Below are 25921 nucleotides of genomic sequence, written 5' to 3'. Positions count from 1 at the left end.
CAGACTAAAGGAAACATCTTAAACAGAGGCCATTTTTGGAAATGTTTTCTCCTGTTTTCATGTTAAGCGTTCTGTTGCTTAGTCCGACACTTTCACATTGTTCTTTTTAAGTCATGGCTTGCCTCAGGAGACCCCCCCTCCCCCCCCACCCCCCCCAAGTCTCCTGCTGTGAGCTGCACGTGTGAACAAGTAGATCAGGAGGATTTCAGGGCACGTCCTCGCGAAATTCTCTTAAAATTCTCAGGAGTGCGTGTGTGGAATCGGGCATATGAGATACTCCCTCAATCATGTGGGGTGGCAGGATGCCCACGGGCTGCTATTCACCCCTCTGCTCCCAAGACCCCCCGGACCCTCGGCCCCCCATAACCGTGGCTGGCTACCATTTCCCCCGGGATAGAGATGAGGGGTCAGCTTGAGTTCTCCTGTAATACATGCCTGTAATCCACACCAGCGGGCCCTGCATTAGAACCAGATGAGTCCCTAGGAAGGTCTTTCTTTCTTCTCCCAGTGTTTTTTTTTTTTTTTTTTTTCTCGCCCATAGCAAACAGTGTGTTTAGGTTTCAGCAGAGGAAGCATTAGGGGAACTGTGAGAGAAATCAAACAGCGTCCATGTCGGTACAGAGAGAAGCTTTGTTTGAGGCTCAGGCCTGATGCCGGGGAAGAACAGGTGTGTGTCGATGGTACCGCACACACATAAACACACACACACACACACACACACACGCCAGGTGGCGGCTTTGCAACTGCTCATAGTGCAGATTCTGTCTGTGAGAAGTTTTTGGGTCCCTTTTTAGTGGCTGGTGTTGATTGAGTAGTTAGGTTTTGTTGTCTTTACAGTTTGTCTCTGGCTTTTTAAAACGGAGCACCGCTGTGTCCTGATGAAACATGACGGCCGGCTTACAGCATAAAGAACGAGAAGTGGTGATTTTGCATGTTCAGCTCAGAAATCTGCAGATCTTCAGGCTGTGACTTTAATCATGTCTGACAGCAGAATTATTTGATCTAAGCTCTCTTTACCAAACTCTGTTTGTTAATACGCTCCTCTCAAACTGTCTCCTAAACACATTAGGATCCCTGTATGGAAATTGGCCCGTACATGTCGACGGGGCAGTGCGGTTTTTATCAGTTTAAGTCGCTCATCCTGAAGCAAACAGAAGCAGTAGCCTGTTTGAGTTGCTCCTGGGCCGTAGGTCAACAAGCAAGCCATAAAATATTCCTGTTTGTTTTCTCTGAGAGTGAAGAGTACAAGAGAGTGGAGAGATCCTGCCTTAATTTCCTCTTGGCAGTGTAGGAGCGGAAAAAAAAAAGGCTGACATTGACGAGAAAATGATTCAACAATCACCCAAACTTTGACCAGGGACAGCGAGTCTCCAGTCTGAAGCATTTTGCCGAGTGTGTGTGCTTACATGTAATTACTTCATAATGTCATGAAGTACAGTGTGACATAACGAGAAGGTTTGATTTACTGCCCCACCACTCACTGGGAGGAAGCAGACAAGCCTTTGCATTTCAATTCAAAGCATGAGCTCATGGGAGAGGAGCACTACGGGCGTCTTAGCATCGAGAGCAGTTTGGGCCACAAACAAAGTGCTGCTGCTGCGGGTGGAGTTCATGGTGAGTTCAAAAGCTTAGAGGGAACATCAAACCATCTTTGATGCTTTCAGATGTGAAGATAGCAGGATGGTTTCTGTTTCGGACCAACAGACGCTACCTTTTCTAAGGCAGACATGCAGGTGGGAATTTTCCAGCTGCAACCGAGCTGGCTGCTGTTTCTCCAAATCAGCAGCAGCAGCAAAAAAGAAAAAACCTCCCACTGGTGTGTGCTTTGATTCGAGGAAAGTCAGCGTATCGTCTTAGTCCACTTAAATCCTTGTTTTTGTCTGATGAAGTAAAGTGACTGGGATGATTTTTTGAAAACCTTTTTTAAATGGTGTAGTAGACTCAAATTAAGCCCCTTACAGAGGCTTTGAATGCAAAGACTCCCTCGGTTAATTCTTGCCCTGTTCCATTTGGAGTGAATTACACGCCCCTCGAACATGGCTGTTTGCATCTTGGACGTCATATCTGGTATTTGCCGGCGATGTGCGGTTAGAGCCTTGCAAATGACTTATGGATTTTCCACAAGGTTGACTCATGCAAATAAAACGGCAGTGTTCAAGGTAAACAAGTGATGTGCAGTGTGCAAGAGCAGATCTCAGGGTGCTGAGAATTTCTACTTTGTTCGCCTGAGTACAGGCTAGTGTCCTCGTCAAACGTCCGTCACACTTTCACACATGGACCTTAACTGGTCTCCCACCATTATTTAATTGTGTTATTACAGCCTTCAGCTCTTCGTGTTCTGCTACCCTGTGTTATTGTCTTCAGTTCTTAATCACTGTGTGGTGTTTATGTTCTGATTACATCAACCTGACTGACCTCAGCCTGCTCCTACTTCTTTCATCCTCATCTCCTTTCCTGCTTCCTTCTTGCCTATAGCTAATTATGTAACCAGTAAGCCGGCTAGTCAAGCTTACCCTGTGTCAGATAAAGGGATTATTGTCTTGTCCCAATTGGCCATGTTTGTCCTATTTATCTCACTGAGGCCGTGGAATGGTTGGAAGATGTTTATTTCAGTTTATTTAAAACATTTCTGAAGGCGGGACAGCCGGTAGCAGCCCGTCTCGTGGTGGCTGCTGATGAGTGAAAGGAAGGTGTTACATGTAGACGGACTCGTTCACCCTACATGACCGTCTGTTGGACTGTCCAAAGGTCACCCAATCCCTTTTTAACACACATGTAAATATCCTGAAAAACTCCGGACTCGGACTCTCCCCAGAGTTTCTCCTGCCAGACCTCGAGTCATTTTTTTCATAGCGAGTCCGAGTAGGCTGATGTGAGAATGCTGTAGGCTATTCTCCGGGTAATTCACCTCGATCCAATGGGGAGGGGGAGTGATGTTTCTACACGGTGCATGATAGTCTGCACGCGACCACTGCAACCGTCGTGAACGTAATCAAAAGGCTACATCACGTTTTCTGTTCATCCGTATGTTCTTCACTGTCATTCCATTAGACTACACATAGCATTGATATAAAGGCAAATAACGACCTTCACTCTCATACAATCCCCCTTCTTTGAAGCGTGCACCGAGGTGTGTGGGCATTGGGAACAGCTGTGTAAAGTTTTTGTCAGTAATCCCCGACATACCAGCAGCTTTCTTTGCATGCGCAGACGCTTTTCTCCCAGTGGCGGTGTTACAGATTTCTACATGTCCAAGACAGGACCCTACAGAGAGGGATCAATGTCCTCTCATAATTAAACCTCTTAATATTTACAACCTCCTAAAAGCCTGAAGCTACAGTATGCTGCATACCTGTGAGCAGCTGCCAGCTTGTACCTGTTACTCAACATGCACATACTTTCACGTACATGAGAAACCCAACGTGGAGCCTGTCATATATATATCGTGCATGAAAAGAGTGTGATTGGTTGAAAGGGAGTCCTTTCTTCTTGATGTCACCGATGTCATCTGGAGGGGTCTGTGTACTGAGATTGCTGTCAATGTGGAGGCCTGCTGCAGGAGACAGGCTCATATTAACGAACCATCTGAATTCTACTTTTAGAGCCTGTTTCTATATTCATGTAGGCAGTGAAGATGGGCGCAGCCGATGCTACAGTACGATCTCTGACACCATCGGGCTTAGCCTTTATAACTGATGAAATATGTATCTATCACCATCCGAGGTGGTGCATGGCTGCTCGGGCTGAGTGTAAGACGAGCCGCTGCCCCACCTGTCTATCTGCCTCTCTATCTGTTGTTAGCGTTGCAAAACCAGACAGACAAGGGCCGGCGTTCCAGCACATTTATCCTGCCTCCATGTGAAACATCAAGGGGTGTTTTAATGAATGAGGTTGCTATTAGTTACTGTTCTGTGAAGCGTGTGTTTAAATGAGGGGGAGAAAGGTGGGTAAATGCCAGGATCAGGTTGCTACAGAGTAAAATAAATTAGAAAAAAAGGACGGAAAGGCAGATTCGCTCAGTGGAAACCTGTTAATAGCGCAGGTGTTGTTTACGTGAAGGTTCTTGAGGAAGTATTCAGAACGGGGAGGGAAAAATGGGGGGAGAAGAGGGCAAAGTGAGGGAGGTGGGGGTGTGCAGAAGGTCGTTGTTTTGCATTCCTAACCAGTACCTGGAACAGCTCTGTCTTCCCCCCCGAGCGTGGTGTCAGATTATTACTAATGCAGATGAGCTTTCATTAGGCGCAACCTTCCTGGGTGGCTGCTGCTGCTGCTGCTGCTGCTGCGGCGGCTCGTTGCTACTTTTGTGCTGACTTTCTGCTTAGTTTGTGTTTTATTCAGCTTTATATCTCCAGCTGGTGACCATTCAGCGCCAGAGCATTCCTGTTATTGTTGTGGACGGCATCATCTGCTATAATAGTCAGGAACTGGATATAAAAGAAAAAGCCCTAAAATGATAATTACTGCTCCCTGCATTCACTACTGTGCTTCACTTTATGACAGTCATAACACCTTAGTATGCATGACAGAATCCTAATAACCTGTTTCTCATTTATAATTTGCCTCTGGGCAGCTCTTCCATGTGTCTCCACAGAGCAGCCGGAAAGCAGCAGACATGTAGCAGCTAAGCTAATTAACTACCACACTCCAGCATACGCATCAGATCGTGTACAGAAGTCGGCCGCTGCCTGTCATTTAGGCGAATAATGATGGCGAATGATTTAAGTCTGCAGGTGGAGGCGAATTTCGCAGTCCTGCTGAGGGGTGCACGTATCGATACACCGTGGATTGCTGCCACGCGTGCGCATGTGTGTGTGTGTGTGTGTGTGTGTGTGTGTGTTGGCGCACCCCTACCAGAGCGGGACTTTGTGCTCCTTCAATAAGATAGAGCTTTGTGAGTTTCACCACATGGTTTCATCGCGGCTACTTGTCTTTGTTCTCCCTCGCAGTTCAGTTTCCATACATTCCCCAGGATATTAAGCTGACGGAAATTAAGCTGCCTTGATAAAACGCAGCGAGACGCCCACTTAAGCTCACTAAGGCTGCAATCTGTCTGCTCGGTATTGATTGGCTTATTTGAAACATACAGTGGGATTTTTTTTTTTCCTCACCTTAGCCGTTGGCGTGGTTGGCAAATGATGGCAGCACAGAAACGAAGGAACTTGTGTAAACTTACAGGTGTTTGCAGGAGAGCTAAGTGAGAAAACCCACAAACCAGGATGTCATTAAATTTATCGACTCCCAGTTAAGTCTGAAAATCATTAACTGGACAGGTGAAACTCTCGCAGCGTTAGCCGTATGTTAATCACCCTGCTCGCCACAGAACAGTCTGTCTTTTCTCGGTTCTGGCACCGATGGAACGGCAGGGTGATCAGCAGGCTGACTGGCACAGGTGCCCCCAGGTCTAAATAAATCATGAGGCTTCCTGCTGATCCCCTCCTTCCACCGTTCCAGTATGCCCGCCATCCCTCCGCAGGGAGCTGGAGACACGGGCTAGCCCCCACCGCTCTGCTCCTTCCCGCCCTCCTTCCCTTTCTCCTCTTTCCCACCGCCCCTCACCTTCCCCCCCCCCTCACCTCTTCCATCCACTCACATGAATATTTAAACGCCAACTCCAAGATGGAAAATATGCAGCAAGGGCAATGAAGACTTGCTAACAAAGAATTTGTTCACTTTGGGAGCCAGAATTGTCCTCGTTTAAAGCAGGTCATTGGAGTCTGAATTCAGAGTGGTTAAATTACAGTTTAAGAGACGGAGACGAACGGACGATCAACAACTCAGTCGGGACAGAGAGAGACAGAGGGCAGGACAGACACAGAGACAGACTGATCGGAGACCTGGCTGTCCAGCTGGGGAGAGGATTGGGGGGATTGGGGAGGCCCGGCAGGGACCTGCATTTGGCTCCATGCAGGCTGTGTGTGTGTGTGTGTGTGTGTGTGTGTGTGTGTGTCTGTCAGTGTGTGTATGAACTGACTGCCACTGTGACAGAGAATGCCTGGTGTGCAGAGGCCCATGCAGTCTCCCATGAAGTTTTCAGCAGAACAAAACAGATGCATTTGTTTTCTCAATTGAAGGAATTTGCTAATGTGCATATACAAGGCTAAAGAGGTTGGCTAATTTGCAGCAGGCAAGTGGGCAGAGCTCCCTGCTGCACGGGCAGCCAGCTGGGGCCCCTGTACGGAGAGGAAAACAAGCTCTTCATGAAGTGTTCTTCCTGGCCAAACACGTGTATTTCATACATGAGATTTTAAGCGTGCCTGTTTTATCCTGACTCTCCCTTTTGATCGTCGTGTTTGATGAGACGTTCTGACGGTTAAACAAATACTCGCACTAACAGAGACAGTTGTCATGTGGGATATTTTGTGTGTGATTGCACCTTGATGAGATCCATCGTAGTTTCGGGTTGTTTCATTAATAATAGTTTGATGCTTTTTCAAGCCAGATGTTTTAAACTGATAACATGTTCTGTTTTTAAAGGTTTTCATCTTGGGACTGATATTTTGATGCTTTTATTTGAAGGGAGAGGACAGTGGACAGAGTCAGAAATCAGGGAGAGGGACACAGAGAGAGAGAGAGAGAGAGCGGGTATTGAAATGCAGGAAAGGAGCCACAGGGCGGATTCAAACCCATTAATAAAGAAAACACATTTTAAGTCATCTTTTAAATGCAAAGAGAGAATACAGAGAGAGAGAGAGAGAACGAGGGAGAGCAGCGCTTGTCCTTTCTAATTCACAGGATGGACGAAAAGTCATCATTTAGAGTCTCCCTGGTATTTCTGGAAACGTTTTACTAGGTAAGAAATATAAAGCACAGCTAAGTCCTTTGCTGTTTAAGAAATGTGCAGGTCATCTAAAGGCTAAAGGAGTGACTTCATGTAACGACATTAAGTATCACAAAGGTATCTCATCTGCATGATTTCTCGCTCAGCAACCTTCGATGTCGTCAGAGAAATTCTTTTCCTGTCTTCGTCAGCAGCATCATCATCATTATTTCATGCACATTGTGTCTGCGGGGCTTTCTCAGAAAGAGGCCAGCGGAGCTGTTGACAACATCTCGGTCCGAAGGAATACAAAGGCAATAAAAAAAAGTGCAATGCTAGTCATAAACGGGTCTAAAGCAAATCCTGTTTCACCCAAGCTTGATGAATAATTGAAAATGACTAATAGCGCCTTGTGACAGAGAATGTATCGCTGTGGTGTATCAGATTGCGGAGGTTTGAGCCCCAGGCGTAATTTGTTTGGGAAAATAATTACTCCTCTATTGGATCCTGGTTAAATATTAAAAGGGTTAGCATGAGGAATGGGGCAGCATACGAGGGGTGTTTTACTCACTTCATGGCAAACACCTTCCTTTAGACGTCGCCACTGCAGCCACAGAGGGTGAAAAACTCTGATTTTATTGCCGTTTTTAAACTGCTTCACGGCATGATCTCCCTAAAAAAAAGAGCACTGCAAACTAATGAACTTCTCCTGTGCGGCCAGCCACCGAGCTTGGAAGACTAATCCCTGTGTTTTATGAGCGAGGAGCGTCGGATTGTCTGTTGAGTTCAGCCGGTTATTGGGTGTACAAGCTGGGCGGCTTTAAGACGCGATACGTCAGCCCGCAGAGAGAGAGAGAGAGAGAGAGAGAAACATGTACAAAGAGAAGAAAAGAGCAGGAAAAAAAGAAGGAACAAGAGGCTTATTAATCACTCTCAATGTGCACAGTAGCATGCTCAGTTGTGCAGTCTGGTGTGTGTTTGTGTGGCTTGCTGATTAAACTCAGAGGTTATGTCCTTTCCAGCTAAACACAACCTGTTCAATGTTTGCCTCCTTTAACCAGCTAACGTTCCTGCAGGACTGACTGATAAACAGCGTTTCAGGAGGATGTCATATTCACACGTACAGTAAACATATGCAGTGTGAGACCAGGTCTGGCTGTCTGAGCTGTGATCAGCCTTTTAGACACCACCACCACCACACAGTCCTACGCTACAGCCTAAATGCACAGTACAGTGTATACCATCACACAGATGACGTCCTGTGAAACAAAGGCAGAGTTGTTGTCTCAAGGTGAAGACGTGTCCGTGCGTCAGCCGGCTCAGAGCTCCACACACGGGACAACCTAAAAGCACGTTGCCTCTTATTAAAGCTGTGAGCGCCCCCCCCCCCCTGTCTCCTCCTCACTGCCTCTGTCCTGTCCTTGTAGCCAGATCGTTCCGTGCACTCCCACCTATCTGCTCCTCTTAACATGAAGGCACTTCATTATACACACCAGCTTCCACATTCATGCAGGGATGAATTGTATGAGCCATTTGCGTGCAGAGCACTTTGACATCTCTCACAAGTGGAGGGTAAATAAAGCTTACATGGAAGTCTATCACTCATTTCCTGTATGTTTTCACAGGCATGAACGCCCCGACAAGAAATCAAGGCTCAGCACACTGAGTACAGACATGTTACACAAATCCATTAACACGCAGCCCTGGATCCTGCTCAAGCTGCTTTCAGCGCACAAATAAACGACGAGTCTCCTCGAAGCGGGAGAGGCGTTCACCATCAGCGTCCTCGCCTCAACGTTTACCAATGTGCTGTTTTTTTCTTCTTCTTCTTCTTCTTCTTCTTCTGTGTTTTGTGTCGTAATGAATGAAGGGCATAAACATGCATCACTTCATATTAAATCTAAATTGAGTGTCTGGTATCGCCATAGCAACCAAGGCTCTTGTTCCCAAATCTGTTCCGTTTCGCCTGTGAAGGTGCAACACCTGAACTCTTGCGGGGCTGTTTTGATCTTTCCTGCCTGCCCCGGCCGACCGACAGCTGTGTACTTTAGGGACAGGGAGGGCCCTTGAGCCACGCTCTCATCTCGCTGCTATTGTTTGCCCAGGTGGGCCAGGATGCCCTGTCTTTTCCCTCCCCCACCTCTCCCTCTCTCACTCTCACTCTCTTCCTCTCTCTGTCTTTGTTCCTCGGGGGACCTGTGGTCCAACTGAAGCTCTCGGTTACACAAAGAAACCAAATTGGCTTTCATCTGCAGCCTGTTACCGGCTGTGTGCATTGTGCTCTTGTGCTCCCTTCTCAGCGCAGAAGAAAGTACAGATTTTACCCATGACACTGTTATTATTATTGGCTTTGAGTCAGTGCTCTGACAACTCCACAGTAGGTTTTTTCATTTCTTATTAGAGTCTTTGGCATGACTTTGCTGTGAGGAGTTCTCTTAACTTTGCTCCCACCTTTCTGGTTGTGAAGCAGGTTTAAAATGCCGAAACAGGAGAAGCTTCTTATGAGTCTCATTCAGAGTCTTCTAACGCGTTTTTTTCTCCGTGTCTCAATAGTGGCGATGAGTCCTAAAGTAAGACACAAAGATTCAGTGTTAAAGTGCATTCCTTCACCACTAAAATTGCGCGTGATTGAAAAAGTGAGGAGGAGAAGGAGATGGCCCATTTAGCTCACACAGAGTTTCTGGTCGTGTACTCGGCACTCTTCAGGGCACCGAGAGGAACAGCTGAGAAAACAGCAGGGAACTTTCATTAGTGCTCCCTGCCCCTTGTCCCTCTTTTTCCCCCTCTTTGCTTCTTTTTACGTCTTTCCATCCTCCGTCATCCTCCTATAACGACCCCCCCCCCCCCCCCCCCTTACATCCCTCCTTTTCCTCTCTCTGTTTCCTCTGTCCTGACCTCCATCCCTGACACAAATCTGCCTGGCATTTCAATCATCACTTCCAGAGGTGACAGAAGATCACACAGCCTGATCCCTCTCAGCTGTCTGTGCGGGACGCGCAGCTCGGACATGTGCAGCTTTGCATTAACATGTGTCGCTACATTCAGCAGACGCTGGGACGGTAGGGTGCCTCAAATGTCAAGGACGAAATAATCTATTGTGATTTTTGAATATATGCATTTTATTTGTAACTCTGGTGATGAAAAAGTATGAAAACAGACGCTGATGCTTCGTTTTAGGACGGCACTAAGGCATTGAAGGGAAGCTGTTTCTGCATTGGTTCCTGCAGGTGTGTGTGTAAATGCTAACTGGTGTCCTGCACTCATATAATAGAAACCATTAGCATCACACTGGTTTAGATGCACAGTTAAGTCCAGCTACATTTACAGCTTGATTAGGACTACTGTCCTTGTCCCAGTATAGAAGCACTCTTAGTGAGTTCTTATTGGTCCTTCTTCTGGTTGACCTTTACAGGAGGGACAGCTCGGGGTCGTTTGTTGAACGGTGAAAAATGTACAACTTCACAGCTCTGTATCGTTAAACCTGCTCTCCGGTTTACTTCTGCTTCACGTGGTGGTTTCTGAAGGCAGACAACAACGTCGCTTCTGCTCCATATTTATGTTGTTTGACGTCCGGATCAAAGTTCGGCTGAGGGACTGTGGAGCGACGCCCGGTCCGGTTTGAGTCTGACAGAGCACGCTTCAGCGCGTGGAGAGTTTTAATGCACGTCTTTTCACCTCGAGTCTCTTTGAGTCGTCGATGCAAAATGCAGCACAAATCAATCATGACTGCAGCATCTGTTGGACAGAAATGCCAGCGTCAGTTAAAAAGGCCCTCAGTCTGTCTGTCTGTTTGTTTGTTTGTCCCTCCGTCTGTCTGTTTTGTTTGCCTTTTCTTCGCGGGAGCCGGGGGGGAATGGGAGGAGAATGGATGACTAAGTGCAGAGAATCATAAATGAGTTGAGGGGAGTGTTGGTGCATTGGAGAGGCTCAGTATGATAGCACCAGCTACCTGTCACACTGTCTCCTCTTTGTTATCAGCCCCCTGAAAATAATGCTTCTCCTTCTCCTTCACGAGCTCCCCCAAGTCTTGATTTATGAAAAGGAGCCATTTTGTGAGGCTAATTGCATAAAGCCGACTGCTGCAGCCTGTGAGGACAAATCCTAGCAGCTCGTTTAGGCATACTGCACGCAGCTGCAGCAGGACTCTGGACCGGAGCAAAGAATCAGTCACCAATATGGAGCCTGTGCACAACAGATGATGACCCTCTGTCTGCTCTCTCCACATGAGCCCGTCTTTAAAAGGCTTATTTCATATCAGGTGTGCAGGAGCAGACCAGTCACAATATGGAGGATTGAAAGAGGATTTCTGCCTGCAACTAGAAGCAAACTGTATCTGTCGAAATAAACTCCAAGTGAGGGTACAGCAGCATGCTCCGGCTCACCTCCCTCCTCCCTCCTCGTTGTTAAGCTGGAAGTGAGGAGTGCTATTTGCATTACAAGGTTCCTGTGGAGCAGAATAAAACACAGGCAGAGCTGTGAGCAAAACGAACGCTCTCAGGGTGGCCCTGTGCTAATTGCGACCGGGGTACATTTACTGATTATAGTTAAGTGGACCAAAATGGTCCCCTGCACTCTGTTGCATTGACCCCTTCCCTCCCTTGGTGGATGTGGTCAATAGAAGGCCTATTGAGATGCCTTTCCTCTGAGAGAAGAAAAACAGGGTCCAATCATGCCCGTCTCCTTATTCCATCTCTGGAAACACTCGGGAGAGGAGGGTTAAATCGGGGTTTATAACAAGGTGAACAATAGAGCGGGGGACAGCAGGGACAGCGGGGTGCTGCGTTTCATAACTGCGAAGCCTGCTGAAATGAATGTTGAATTAAAAATACAAAAATACAAATTGGATCCGCAGAGGCTAAAGTGTTTCCCTGAAGTGTGAACAATGACAGAAAAAGATTCGACCTATTCTTGTTCTGGAGGCTGTGGGGCTTTTTGTGAGTGCATGTGCAGCTCGTGAATATTCATGTTGCCTGCAACAACATGCAAAGTGTGGTCAAATAGGAATTAATGGAACGCAAAGTGAAATGTAAATGTGCATAGATGCAGAGGAGGGAGATTAAATCCCCGCTGAAGAGAGCCATGAAGGTTGCATGTGTGGACGGGACAGGGTCAGTGTTTTGTATTCCCTCTCCTCCTGCGCCTCAAGGCCCTGCAGCGGGAGAGCAGGCCGGGCCGGGGGTGATTTAACAGCCACTGGATCACACAGGCTTTGATCTCCCCTCTGGGTTTTTCAGAGTGTATGGGAGAGAGTTTGGTCCGACTGATGAGGAGGTGGAGATCTCACACCCCCTCTAGTGCCGGTTTGCAAGCAGGTCTCCCTTTTTGTTTAAAATGTTGTCGCACGTCTGTCTCGTATATATTTCCTTGGATGTTCTGGTGTGTGAAGTTTTCACAATCAAATGCAAACACACTCATTCTTCTTTTGGCAAAATAACCGCAGCTGACCTGGAAACAAAGAGAACCATTAAGGTGATCTCAAACACCCTCATGGAGTCATTTCCTTCGGAGTGTTTTCCTCAGAGGTCTCCCAGCAGGTCTAGTGTTTTACATAACCCCGACACGGTGATGTAATTCTCCCCCCCTCCCCTGAATGCTGGTGTCAGACACATTGGCCCGTGTCCTTTTAGCCATTGTCGTAATCTTTCTCCTGACTGGCTCAATCCCACAACTATTTATGTAATTAAGTGATGTCACTGCTCTGGATGGCTGGCAAACACAGTATCTGTGCAGCCCTGATTTCCCTAAATGTAACAAATCCTCGCGGGCCTGTGGTCTATTAAGGCTGTTGTTCACATGGCTTTCAGTTATATGAGGGGGGATATTAAGAAAGTCAGACAATAACAAGCCCCATTACATAAACATAGGGAAGTAATTGGGGTAGAAAAAAAAGTGTTTTTTTTTATTATAGGAGCTAGTGAAATTACTACATGCCAATTAGGGAGTGAGTGTTTTATGAGTGTGAGCTCGCTGACGAAGAGGGATCTGAATGTGTCCATGTGTGCAAAGAGCGAGAATGGGGTAAGCCTTGTGTGACTAATAAAACACAACGTGTGCTTTTTGAGCACCAATACTAACAAGAGCAAACAGGCTTTGCTTTATGTAAAAAAAAAACAAAAAAAAAAAAACACGCTCTCATCAAAGCTGGCACTGCTTTTTGTTTGTGTACATGGCTGCCTGTTTGCACTTCTGTATGCACATCTGTGTGTACAAGCAAACATCCAACTGTGCTGGATGATTAGGTTTCCAGGGCATGGTCAGTGACTCGTAAGAGTTCATGCATCCATACAGCCAGAGAAGGCTTTTCTGGCAAGCGAGAAGACCTGACCTAATAACAGCAAGACAGCAAGACAGACAGACAGACAGACAGACAGACAGACAGACAGACAGACAGACAGACAGACAGACAGACAGACAGACAGACAGACAGACAGACAGACAGACAGACAGACAGACAGACAGACAGACAGACAGACAGACAAATGGACTGTGCAGACAGATAGAGGGCAGGGTCTGGCTGCAGGGAGAGACCGGCCCTTTGAATGAGCATTTAGGTTAGACTGACTGGGTGAATGTGTCAGCCTCTGCCTCTGCCCTCAGACATAGATCACACACAGAACCAGCCATCCAGGACCCATCAGCGTCGCTCAAGGCCCAGCGTTGGCCCTCCTGACGGGGGCAGGGACTCGTCCTCCCTCCCACTGGAGAAACCAGCTCCAAGGACGTCTCCTGAAGTTTCCATGGTTGCATATCTCATCTCCAATCCAGCCTTGTTTGTTTCGCCTGCATCATGCTCGGCTGCACAGACCCACATTAATAAAGTGCTCCCAGACTTAACCCTTAGGTGGCCAGCCAGACGGCCTAACTAACACACATTTGCACGGCAGAGACGCGCCATTTGTTCTGCGTTCTCATTTCATCGCCGCCGTGACATTTAGGCTAACATGTGATGGGAAATGAGCTCGGCTTGTGTTTCCTGCATCCGTGTTCCATGCCTGATGATAATGAGGGGAAGAAGGGCCAGAGGAGGGGGGGGGGGGAGGTCAGTATGCTAATAGTGGGTGTACATTTTGATGCCTCACTTCCAGTATGGAGAGGTTTAGAGAGACAGGCTATCATTCTCGTCCTCCCTTCCCCTCATTATCCCCCCGTGTCTCTCTCCATCTGTGTCCTCCCCCATCTCCTGCTTCCTACTTTCATGCATGCCCTTCACTATCTTCTCTCCTCCATTTCTCCCTCTGCTCCATCTCCCTCCTGGTGCTCCTCTCCACTCCTCTCACCCATAACCCCCCCCCCTCCAAACGCCTCCTTCCCAGAATATGAGATACATTTGTTTTCCTCTGCCAGGCTGCGAGAGTGGGACGCGTGGCGTGCAAAGTGCTGATGTGTTGGTTTCTGGGTAATTATAACATCCCTCGGTCTCCAAGAAAAACTCTAAACTAATGTTTAATTTGCCTCTGTGCTCAAAGGAAGCCCTCCTTTGTTATTGCTGTGGCAATTAGCTGGAGCCAAGGCCCAGGCATTTCCTGTGATTGTTGTGATTTGCATAGAGAGCGAATCAGAGAGACTATCTAGACCCTGTACCTCTCGTCTCTCACCGCCATTACAGCCACCCACTCCTCTCTTTCCCTATGTCCCCTCCCTCCATCGTGGCTGGTTGACGGAAGACGAATTGACAAACTGGAGGGCACCACACTATGAATATATTTATTTTATTTACCTAGGCTTAGTTGTGAGCGGGTGATGTGTATCCTCCCTGCACAGTCCCTGATGGTCATCCTCCAGTTTCAGCCAATAACCTCTAATTAACCGCCTGTTCGTGGACGAGCTGCCGGCGCTCCACCGAGGCTGCCTCTAATGGAAGTTGTTAATTGAAGGTATAAACATACTGTCTGTAGATGAAGATGTCACAGGGCTTATGTGCATACTGGACACACACACACACACACATTGCAGTGTTTTCAGTGTGTGTGTGTGTGTGTGTGTGTGTGTGTGTGTGTGTGTGTGTGTGTGTGTGTGTGTGTAGTTAATGAGATTATTAATCAATAAAGGTAACAGTGAGATGTTGGTGGACGATCCGGAGGGGAAACTATTCACCAGCATTTCTGCCTCATTGTGATTTTTTTGCATTTTCAGCTCGGACCACATTTATTGAATCTCATGTTTTACGTAGTCTCTGTCACGGCTCTCGATGAATCACAACGGGCACGCTCGGCTTTATTAGCAGTCATGGTCGTATTTGTCATCACTGAGTACTTTTGAATCTCTGGACTTTAATGTGTCAAACCTTAATAAACACTTATGCAGGAGCTGATTTCCACCGAGGCCTACCTTCGCAGCTTTATTTTCATTAGAGTACCTGAATGAATTTGCATCGCCTTATCAGCACCTGCCTCCATTTCTCTGCTCTCTGTAATAGTACTACTGTGTGATATGATATCCACATTTCCTCTGCTGCTTCTCCCTCGTGCTCTCATCAGATTATTAGAACTGGTATTTTCCCATTTGTGGGTTTTAGTGCTGAGAGCTGTGGCTTCGGCGAGCCTGTTTAGCTGAGGGAAATGGAGAACGAGAGAGCAGAGCGAGGGGAAGAATGGGGGAGGCAAAGAGCTGTGGGTGAGATAGAAGGTAAGCTGCGGGGGCCGTTAAACCAGCGGGGGGGGGGCTAATCCATGAGACGGCACTCTTTGCATGGCCTGCCCTGGACTGGTGTAGCACGGACACATCCACTGCCCCACGCAGCAGACAGATATAACCTCCTGATCTATATTTCAAAGCTGAGAGTAGAGAGGAATTCGGTAATGAGCTCCCATCTTCCTTTTGGTAGAGGAAGACTCTCTTTGTGGAACTAATTGAAAGTGGCATGTGGAGCGCCGGGGAGCTCTTTTGGGGGCTGCGCCTCGTTTCAAGGGATGTGGAGAGATAAGCCTGCATGCCGCTGTGGCTCTTGTGTCACAGGTCTGAAATAAACTTTTTTTTTTATAGCAGAGTGATGCACTTTACGGCTGTGATTGTGTGTGTGTGTGTGTGTGTGGGGGGGTGTATGTTCAGGTTTAAGTAGACACGTGTATGTTTGGCTCTCTGAGGTGCAAGAGGAGCAGCTTTAATGGGAGATGGGTTTTTTTCCCCTCTTACAGATATGGAAATGGCGCGAGACGCAAGATATACTGTGTGGCATTTACTGAAATGCTGAAATAGAGCCTGGCCTATTTGCACACACACACACACACACACACACACACACACACACACAGCAACAACCATTTAACACCCACATCTGCATGCACACTCACAGTCTGAGAGGTGTAAATACGCAGTATCATTAGCTGTGTTGTGGACGCCACATTCTTCTGGCGTCAGTGAGAACGTCTGGAACGCGGCGGCTTCTTCACGACTTTCGTCGAGTCTTCTTCCTGAGTCGGCAGCGCCGTGAGAACATCGCTTACGGTTGTTTGAAAGTTTGATATTTAATCACACCTGACTCTGCGTGGAGTCGACTCCGTCTCACTTTTGATTGATGGTTGGGTAAACGATCGCCCCTCCCTCTTCACGTCACTGCTGAGAGAAGCTTCGTATCCCTGCTCTGAAGTTCGGATGTTCCCCGGCTCTCGTTTCAAGCGACTCCGCAACTTGTCTCTTACCTTTATTTATTGCATTACCAGATCTGTGTCACATATCGACTGCTCTTGCTGTTTGCTGGCAACCAGATAGCATCACAGTCCCAGATCAGATATTCAATTGTGTAGTGACATGCTTTTTTTTCACCTCCGTCAACATGACACGCCTTAAAAGAAACAAGATGATACAACGATATTTTATCACAGCCGAACTCTTAAAAAACACCGTAGCATTCCTGCGGCTCATTCCCGTCTAATTGCACTGTTGTTGTAGCCTCGTCCTCTTCTGTCTCACCTCATCATGTAATCTGTGAGCGAGCCAATTTCTTCTCAAGAACAATTTGGGACAATGAAGCCGAGGTGACAGAAGGATGAGTTCTATTTTTAGGGTGTGTGGATGGTGAGCAGAAGAGGAAGAGACGGGGATTGTGCGGGTGCAGTGCCCAGCTGTGGATCTGCCCCCCGGGGGGGGCTTTGGGAGGCTGAGGAATGTGGCTGATGTGAGTCTGGGGTTTGAGCAGGAGATAACAAAGGCCCCGGGCGTGCAGCTGTGAGTGCTGATGTCTGGGAGAAGGGTGTGCATGTCTGTACCCATGTGTTGGAGAAAACGAAGACGATACAATGAGAATTTTCAGATTTTGCAGGACAGCTTTCAGGCAGTGTTTGTATTCATGCTGTTTGCAACCCTCTGAAGGCCACAGCTGAGGCCCCGTCCCAGGGAAAGGAACGACATTCGGACTCATTTCCTGTTTGAGGGTTCAGGGCACGCGCTTTCCTCGTCTCGCTCACCAGAGACGTCTGGAATGTGAGACAGAACCAGATTACAACAAGCTCGCTCCCTCAAGGATTGGTCGGTTCGCCCGTCAGCTGAGCGCAGCTTTGTTCAGGGCGAGCCTGTCAGCCGCAGATGACAGCTATCTTTTGTTCTGGAGATTCCTGTCCTGTCCTGGGCAGAGGGTCGGTTAAAGTGCACAGAGGAGTCGGAGCGCCGCTCCCCCTTTTTCCCCGCCACTCCAATCCCCACCGGTCACATTTCCCACCCAACAACCAATTATAGGGAATTCTGTGTCGGGATGGAGTGATCTGATTGGCTGTGTCGGGGGTGTCTGGGAGGTCAGAGCTGTGTACGTTTCACACCGTGTCCTTTTGGACTCCCTCCAGTTGAACCCTTTGAGCGCTCATACACACAGCAGAAGAAGAACATTTCAAACACAGGAAGAAACGGAGGAAAGCAGAGACAAATAGACGAGGAAGATAGAATTCGTCCAAACACAGCCGTCAGTGCGATGTGATTTCTTGCCTGAAAAACTGTAAATGTGTCATGTTTAGCGCTGCTTTAAAATTCACATCGAGTCCAGCCGGCTCCCTCTGTGCTGCCGCCCGGCACACTTTCTGCTTGTACTGTAAAACAGTCTGGGCTTTTTTGGACTCCACAACAAAAGCAAATGTTCAGAGCAGAATGCCTTTGTAGTGTGTGTGTGTGTGTGTGTGTGTGTGTGTGTGTGTGTGTGAGTGAGAGAGGACGGTCTTCCCTCTGGTCAAGGTATGCAGAGACGGGGAAAACACCTGGTAGAGGAAAGCAAGCAGCACTTAGAGAGCTGTCAAAGAACAGGAATGTGGTGTGTCTGGTCTCCTCTGCGTCCATAAAAGATCTGAACAATCTCGCCTGTCATTAGACTCCTAAGAGCGAGCGCTCTCCCATGTCAGGTGGCGCTATCACTTCTCCTCACACTTTATCATCCGGCTTGTAAACGTGACCTTTCTCCATGTCTCTATCTTGCTTTATAGGCTTTACACTGGAGGGGGGGGGAAACACACCCTGAAGGCGAACGATCACGTTTTCGACGGGCCAGCTACCATAAAGACGCACGCCGCTCGGCTCTCGCTCATTATGTCTCACGTGCAGAGTTTCCCTTCATGTGTGGCAGGATATGTTTGACTAGAGCAGGATCAGCTATAGTACACAGATCATATGAAAGCAAAGCGTGACTCCGGGGGATTTGTGGCCATATTAGACTATTTAATTACATTTTACAGGCTTTATGACTAATTGGCTATGAATGAAAAAAACACATCATGCTCTGATTCTTTCACAGACTCATTTAATTTCTATTTTTCCCACCTTGACTGAATGTATTATAAAACAGCGTCCGGGTAATGAACCAGATTGTAGTTTGTTTTTATCCATTGCACAGGGATTACTAGAAGTTAGTGTCCAATATGGTGGCCCCTCTCTTTACAGATCCGACCCTGGGCAAGTCTGGGCCAAAAAACTGTAATATGAAACTAGTAGAAATCAAATGATATCAACACTTTCTTTCATATCATGGCATCAAAATTGGTCTAAAAGTCTAAATTATCCGATAAACGGTCTTTTCTTTTTTTAAATTACCAGATTTTTCTGGCAAGTTCCTGTTTTTATTGCACATTGCCAATTTAAAAAGAGCGCTGTCTCTCTCTCTCTCTCTCTTTCTCTCTCTCTCTCTCGCTCTCTCGCTCTCTCTCTCTCTCTCTCTCGCTCTCTCTCTCTGTCTCTCGCTCTCTCTCTCTCTCTTTCTCTCTCTATCTCTCTCTCTCGCTCTCTCTCGCTCTCTCTCTCTCTCGCTCTCTCTCTCTCTCGCTCTCTCTCTCTCTCTGTCTCTCTCTCTCGCTCTCTCTCTCTCTCTCTCTCTCTCGCTCTCTCTCGCTCTCTCTCTCTCTCGCTCTCTCTCTCTCGCTCTCTCTCTCTCTCTCTCTCTCGCTCTCTCTCGCTCTCTCTCTCTCTCTCTCTCTGTCTCTCTCTCTCGCTCTCTCTCTCTCTCTCTCTCACTCTCTCTCTCTCTCTGTCTCTCTCTCTCTCTCGCTCTCTCTCTCTCGCGCTCTCTCTCTCGCTCTCTCTCTCAAATTGGACTGAAGATCGTCATTTTTTTATTTATTTAGAAAGCTTCAGTACTTCTGGATAATGTGGATCGTCATAATCAGAGAGATTACATCATTTAAAAAAAAGCAGGTGATCTCATTCATGCTGACATCCTGATTGGATTGAAAGAGTGTCTGATAGTGTGGTTAACGTCGAGGTGTCAGTGTCACGTTGAGACGCCTCTTTCACAGCCAGTTAGAAACACTTGGTTTGTTCAATCGAACTCATAAATGAATGAAAGCCCCCGTCCCCCCCCCCCATCAACCTCATGTTGGTCAAATTACCTTTAAGATAGAATCAAACCGGTCTGCCTCCTCCTCCTCCTCCTCCTCCTCGTCTCTGAGTGAGGTCACAGCAGCAGAAACAACAATGTCATTTTGTCCATTATAATTGAATCTTCAAGTATGGCTACAAGAAAGGGTAATGTCGTATTGATTGTTGCTCTACAGTAATTGTTTTCCCTTCACATACAATGTAAGGCATATTAAATGCTGAGCATGCCTTCATTGTTTGTCACGGCGGGGATGGGAGAAAATTATCCCTCCGTGTATGAGTGAGGGGAGAAAAAGCAGTGCAGGGGTATTGTCATTGAGAGGTGATTAACTGTGACTATACTCACAAATGACTGCAGGCCGCTGTTACTCGGCCAAATTAATTACCTGTCACTGTGACTGATTGTTTTTGAAGACACCTCCTATTATTACTGCCTGCTCTGGAAAAGACTTCTTTATGGATATCGGCACGTTGTGGAACCATAAACACGGGGTGAAACCGTGCATGTGGACGGTTCGACTCCATACCTGGCCCAGACAGCTTTCCTTTCAGATTGTCTTGTGATTCATTTTTCAAATCGACCGAGTACTTTATTCTGATTTCACATCTCATGATGTGATTTAAACACAGACTCACCCCACGCAGCACTATCCGTCTCCGTTCCTCTGTCTGAGCAGCCTTCTTATGAGGCTATGAGAAGGGAATGGCCTATTTGTTCAAATTCCTCCCTAAAGCCTTAATAATCCTGCTGTTGTTTCACTATGTGATGACATTTCTAATTCTTGTCAGGGAAGAATGCAGCGTGACGGGCTTAAGAGTGTCTGAAGGCACAGCGGGCAGGCGGCACGCTGGGGCAGATGAAGGGACGCGAGAGTGAGGAGGGAGACTCGGGATCGGCTCGAGGCTTCACCTTTCCCGAAGGACATCCTGAACGATGTGCGAGTGTGTGTGTGTGTGTGCGTGTGTGTTTTTCTTGGATGCATATGTGATAGCTGTCATGCATGCATCATGTTAATGGGACAGAGGGTCTGTCATTGTGTTGGATTAAGATCTGACCACATGTGTGTGACAGTTCTGATCAGTCTCTGTCAGCCTGTCTGTAATTAACCATGAGCCTGCTGCACTCCAGGGACTCCCTGAAACACACAGCACAAAGAAGACTGTTGCACTGCGCACACACACACACACACACACACACACACACAGGCAGGCAGGCGCTGAGGCAAGCAGAGGACCAGGCAGGCAGAAAGAAGGAGCAAGCCCCGGGAATTATATCCAGGAGGTCTCCTCCTTGTGCCGACTTTCAGAGAGAGACGGGGCGCTGCTCTGTCGGACCTGTGTGAGCTGTAGTTACAGCTCTCCGTGGCCCTGTAGCTCGTCGGGAGGCAGCGCAGCCTCGGGCTCCGAGAATTCATGTCACATACAGCCGAATTTGATTAGGCAGGAGACAGTATTACTGCCCGACCGGGTGGGAGGAAGGAAGACGGTATAGTCAAACAAGGGATACTGATGGATAGAGTGAGGGAGGGATGCAGGGGGGATGGGTGGAGGTTTGGAAATGTAGCGCATGTACTGTGTGTCAGAGGGGGGAGCGACAGGTAGAGGGGGAGTTTTCAGTCTGCTTGCAAATGTCTCCCCCATGTGCTCTTTCACTTTCCACAGAAATGAGGAACTAGTGAACCAGAGCAGCATTTAGGATTGAAACTGTGTATGTGCGTGTGTGTGTGTGTGTGTGTGCTTCGTGCGTGTGTGTGTTGAATGGCAGGGGGACGTATGTCATTAGAACGATAGGATGGCGCCCCCGTGGCTATATGTTCTCAGGCGCCGCATTTTAAATGGATTTTTTTTTTTCCAGCGTCTGTTGTTTTAGCACATAGACAATTTGTACGGCTACTCGCCAACCGCATTGACCACCCCCCCCCCCCCCCCCCCCCCCCCCCTTTTCTCTCCCCCATCACCTGAGCTCTGTCTTAGTCAACTTGAAAAAAAAAAAAAAAAAAAAAAAAAAAAAAAAATTCGTATTGGACGTATTATTGGTGTATTATTTGGTAAGGCAATTTCTCGCAATATCGGACTGCAGCAACTGCTGGAGGAAAGTAGATAATGAAACGACAATAATGGCCATCAACAGGACAGCAGAAAACTCTGAGACAGATGGAGACAGAAAGACGTCCAGTCAGTCAAGCAGATCAGATAGTGATTGGTTTTGCCAGCAGTTTACATAAATATCACGCTGAGCTTTTTTTTCAACTGGAAGTTTCTGGAAAGTATTTCAGCGTATTCTTTCACTCCGAGCTGTTCTGGACCTGAGCAGAAAGTTTGAACTCGAGCTTCTTGAACTCTTCATTTGTTGAAGCTGATCGGTGTTTCGTTTCAGACACAATCTCGTGTTCCCGACCGCCCGCCTGCGCCCGTCTGCAGAGTGTGTCTCGCCGCTCTCCTGTCTGTTCCAGTGAACGTCTCGGCCGTGGTGACTGAGTGACCTGAGTGTGTTTGAATGTGTTATCGTCTGCCTGCCTTTAGTTTGGCTTTGCCCCCTTCCTTGGCAGGCTGTGTGTGACCCACATCTTTGTGTTGACTGGGGAGAGGCGTGGCTAACGGCGGTATGAGGAAGCGGTGGCATCAGTGAGGAGATTTGACTCTTTCTAAGGAACTCTCCAGTGTGAGATAGTATTTTTAATACCCGTATATCAATGCAGCACATTTATATTAGACTTTTGTGGAGACTCCAGTCAGTCAGAGGAGAGCTGTGCATGCCCGAGGGTCGGGTCAGTGTCTGCTCGTTTGCTGCTAGATTGGCCTAATACTGTCTGACTGTCGCTCCTCTTTCCTAATAGGACTAAAGAGACACGAGGCTCCATGTCTGCATCTCCGACATGTTCTCTCCAGGCTGTCTGCAGACGGAGCGTCACTGTATGACAGATACCCATCACTTGTCCATGACGGCACGATTGTCCCCTGACAACACCCAAACCCTCTAACCCAACCTTCTGAAATGTTGCCAGTGTGTTTATGCAACTTAGACAGAGTTTGATTCTTAAATTAGAAACCACACATTGACCAACATAGGGTGACTAGGACTTCTTTGTTGCCATGGTATCGAAACAGGTGTCATTGAAGTTTGATAACTAAGTTTACAGATCTGGCGTCATGGCAACCTCATTGTGTGGGTGGATGGATTTTTAATCAGGCGGGCACACTGCTCCCATTGTAGTGCCGACCTCACCTTCTCCACCTGTCCTTACTTTCTCACCTCGACCTCGACCTCCGCCCAGGTGAGAGCGCTCCGCCCCTGTGACCCTGCAGCAGGCGGCGGGGGTTGTGTGTGTAGAGGGCAGCTCAGGGAGCTGGGGAGCGCTCGCTGGTTTCAGGTGGAAATGAGATGTATTAGTGCGCTTATAGGATCAGCTGCATGCTGGAGAATAATACTAACCACTACAAGAGGTAATAATGACCAACCAGGAGCGATGAAGCTCTGAATGGTTGCTAAGTGAACTGCACTGATTGTTTGGTTTTTTGTAGTTGTTAGCGTTGCTAATGGAAGCTTTGTGAGCAGAGGGAGAAGAAAGAGAGAGAGAGCGAGCGAGCGAGTAGAAAAAGACACTTTCCTCCACTGAGGGGAGAAACGTCTCCATAGCAGCTGATGTTTTAACCGGGCCAATCAAAGATGTGCTTCATGTTGCCTAATAGGAAATCTGATATGTTATCTAACAGAAGCATTTGTGAAACAGCTTGTGTGTTAAGACACGGGGTCATGCCATGTGAGACAATGTGACATATCCTGTGTGCTAATATTGACCGTGCCACGCTGTGATGACAGATCTTACAGTGGCTGACTGCCCACTTATATATTTCATTGTGCGTGTACACGTCTCGAAGAGAAGAGAGTACTTAAATGTGCAGTGTTGAGCCTTGGAAAGGGGACAGGGACAAGCTTTGAAGTGTTGTGTATGTTAGCCCTCAGCTGACGCCGCTGAGCTAACCTCGACTTCAGGAGGTGCTGAATAAAAGCGCGACTGACACCTAATATTTCAGATTATGAGCCAATCAAAGTGCTGTATTCACAACTTTAAAGCAGGGCTGCTAATAAGTATCTGCAGCTCTTTTTGCTTTACATTACAGTCCCAGTCTTCTCTCTTTATGAAACATCCCATTTCATCTGTTTGCCGTCTTTGCCTCGTTGTAACGCGTCGTCAGAGTCACATGACTGGCGGCTTCGTCAGCTCTTTCAGTGCGAGGCCGAGAGGAGGAGGCCTGTTTCAGGACCTTGAACACCAGGAATGTCCATACTTTGGGAGTTAGAGAACATTTGTCAAGGACCCTGTGAAACTGTATGCCGACTCCCTTTACAACCCTGACCCACCTGGAACGCACCGTGTCTTCATTTGAATGCCATCTGCAGCCGCTGCTTACATAAATGTGCATTTATATGAGCACTGCTGCGCCTCGCTTGTGCACCATGCTGCATTTTTTTCTATTTGATGGAGGCATATGTGTGTGTGTGTGTGTGTGTGTTTGTGTGTGTGTGTGTCACAGGTTGGGGGCTTGTCCCTGTGAGACACAGGTGCACGGCAGGGGATGTAACCCTGCACATTGATTTCACAGTCAGCGACCACCATGCAATATATCGTGAAAAGTGTTTCTCTATGGTGCATCTTCAAAGAGGCTGTGGAGGAACCTTTGAGGGCATGAATATGTAGATGAATACCTCGGGGGCGGGGGGGGGGGGAGTCATTCACCGCACCCACCCGAGCCTTTTACATTAGGCGAGGGCAGAGCGTGGGATGGAGAGAAGAAGAGAGGAAATTAAAGGAAGAGAAGGCGATATAGGGAAGAAAAGTTAATGGCACACTCTTTTCTCATGAAGTGCTTTTTCCTGTTAGCTCTGCACAGCCGTCTCTCCCCCCGCCAGCATCGTGTCATATCAGCCCCTCCACATCCCAGTTTAAGATAGTATTTACCAGTATGGATGCCATGCAATACTTATAACTGCATGCAAGTCTTTGAATAAAACATAGCTGTGATTAAGCCTTTGAAATGGAAAGAAAAAAGAGATCAAATCCATTACCACAGAGAGACTGACCAGTGTGTGTGTGTGTGTGTGCACGCGCACATGTGTGTGTGTGTGTGTGTGTGTGTGTAAATGCTGCAGGGTTCCAGGGATCCATCAGTCTCCCGTCTGGAGCCAAACTAAGGGAAGGTCAGCCTGATGGATACATCCTGACATGCACACAGCCTGTGATGTCAGCTGTGTGTGTGTCGGTGCGAGTGTGACTGAGTGTGTGTGTGTGTGTGTGTGTGTGTGTGTGTGTGTGTGTGGGCTGGCAGGCACGGTTCAACAGAGCAGAGGGCGGACAGGCAAGCGGGGAGGGAGCGCTAGCCTGGCCTCGGCGCCCTACTTTAAGGGGTTGGAAGGGGGTTTAGCTGGCAGCGGGGACGTAAGGAGGGGGGTGGATGGTGAGGCAGGGTGAGGTGTAAGGGGTTGGCTTGGCTGGCGGGGGGGGGGGGGACTGAGGTGAAGGGGTGTGCTGGGGTGGCAGAAGAAAGGCTCCATTCATGATTCGTGCCATCTGGACTGGGGCTCATCAATGAGCGGGCCAGCTGGGAGGATGTCAGCATGTGGACTCCCTCTCTCTCTCTCTCTCTCTCTCTCTCTCTCTCTCTCCCGCCCGCTCCTTCTCTTTCTTTTGTCAGGGCCCGGTGCTGTCAGAGCCTCCAGCCTGAAACACTGAGGCCTCTCTTGCAGTTTTCTCCCCTTTGAGATCCACAGAAAGCCTCTGGGCTCGTCGGTGGTTTGCTCACCATCTGTACTGTACGTGACATCTACGGCTCACAGCGAGACGCTTTGCACCACGCTGTGAGGGCTTCTGACTGTGGTAGCCATGCCAACTGGAGATGAGCGTGGTGGGGTGCCGTTTGAAGGGGCGCTCGGATGGTGTGTCCGAGAACCTCCCAGCCGAAGATTTAGACCCGCTTAATAAAAGGATGTGCTCACCTGGGTTTCCTCTAGCGCCATCATCAGGCTGACGTGTGAACGCTTCAGGATTAATGTACAAATCTTTAAACAGCTTCAACTTTTCATAAACTTCTATGCACTGTTTTAAGTCTGGGACTGCAACCTCATACACATTAACATGCTAGATATTATTATCATGCTAGAGTTATGCTGTCATTCTCCCGGTGTCCTGCTTTGTTCTTTGGTGCCCAAGATTCAATCCAAACTCTGTTAGAAGGGGAGACCCACTAAAAACCTACCTGTCGTGCTTACCTGCATCAGAGAGAGAGGATAGTATCCTGTTGGTGTCAAAAACAGAAACTTGTGTGTCACTGCTAGTGAGAGGCCTGCAGCAGCAGCAGCAGCAGCAGCAGCAGCAGCTT

General features: G+C 47.9%; 1 protein-coding gene across 6 annotated transcripts in view; it reads left to right on the top strand.

Annotated features, from left to right (window-relative positions):
- The window catches only part of hipk2 (homeodomain interacting protein kinase 2), a 72291-nt gene that overhangs the window by 18496 nt on the left and 27874 nt on the right, over positions 1-25921 (top strand). The window lies entirely within an intron of this gene.

Source organism: Symphodus melops (genome assembly GCF_947650265.1).
Source record: "Symphodus melops genome assembly, chromosome: 6".
NCBI lineage: Eukaryota > Metazoa > Chordata > Actinopteri > Labriformes > Labridae > Symphodus > Symphodus melops.
The sequence above is the reverse complement of the archived record's forward strand: the minus strand, read 5'-3'. Positions and strand labels throughout refer to the sequence as shown.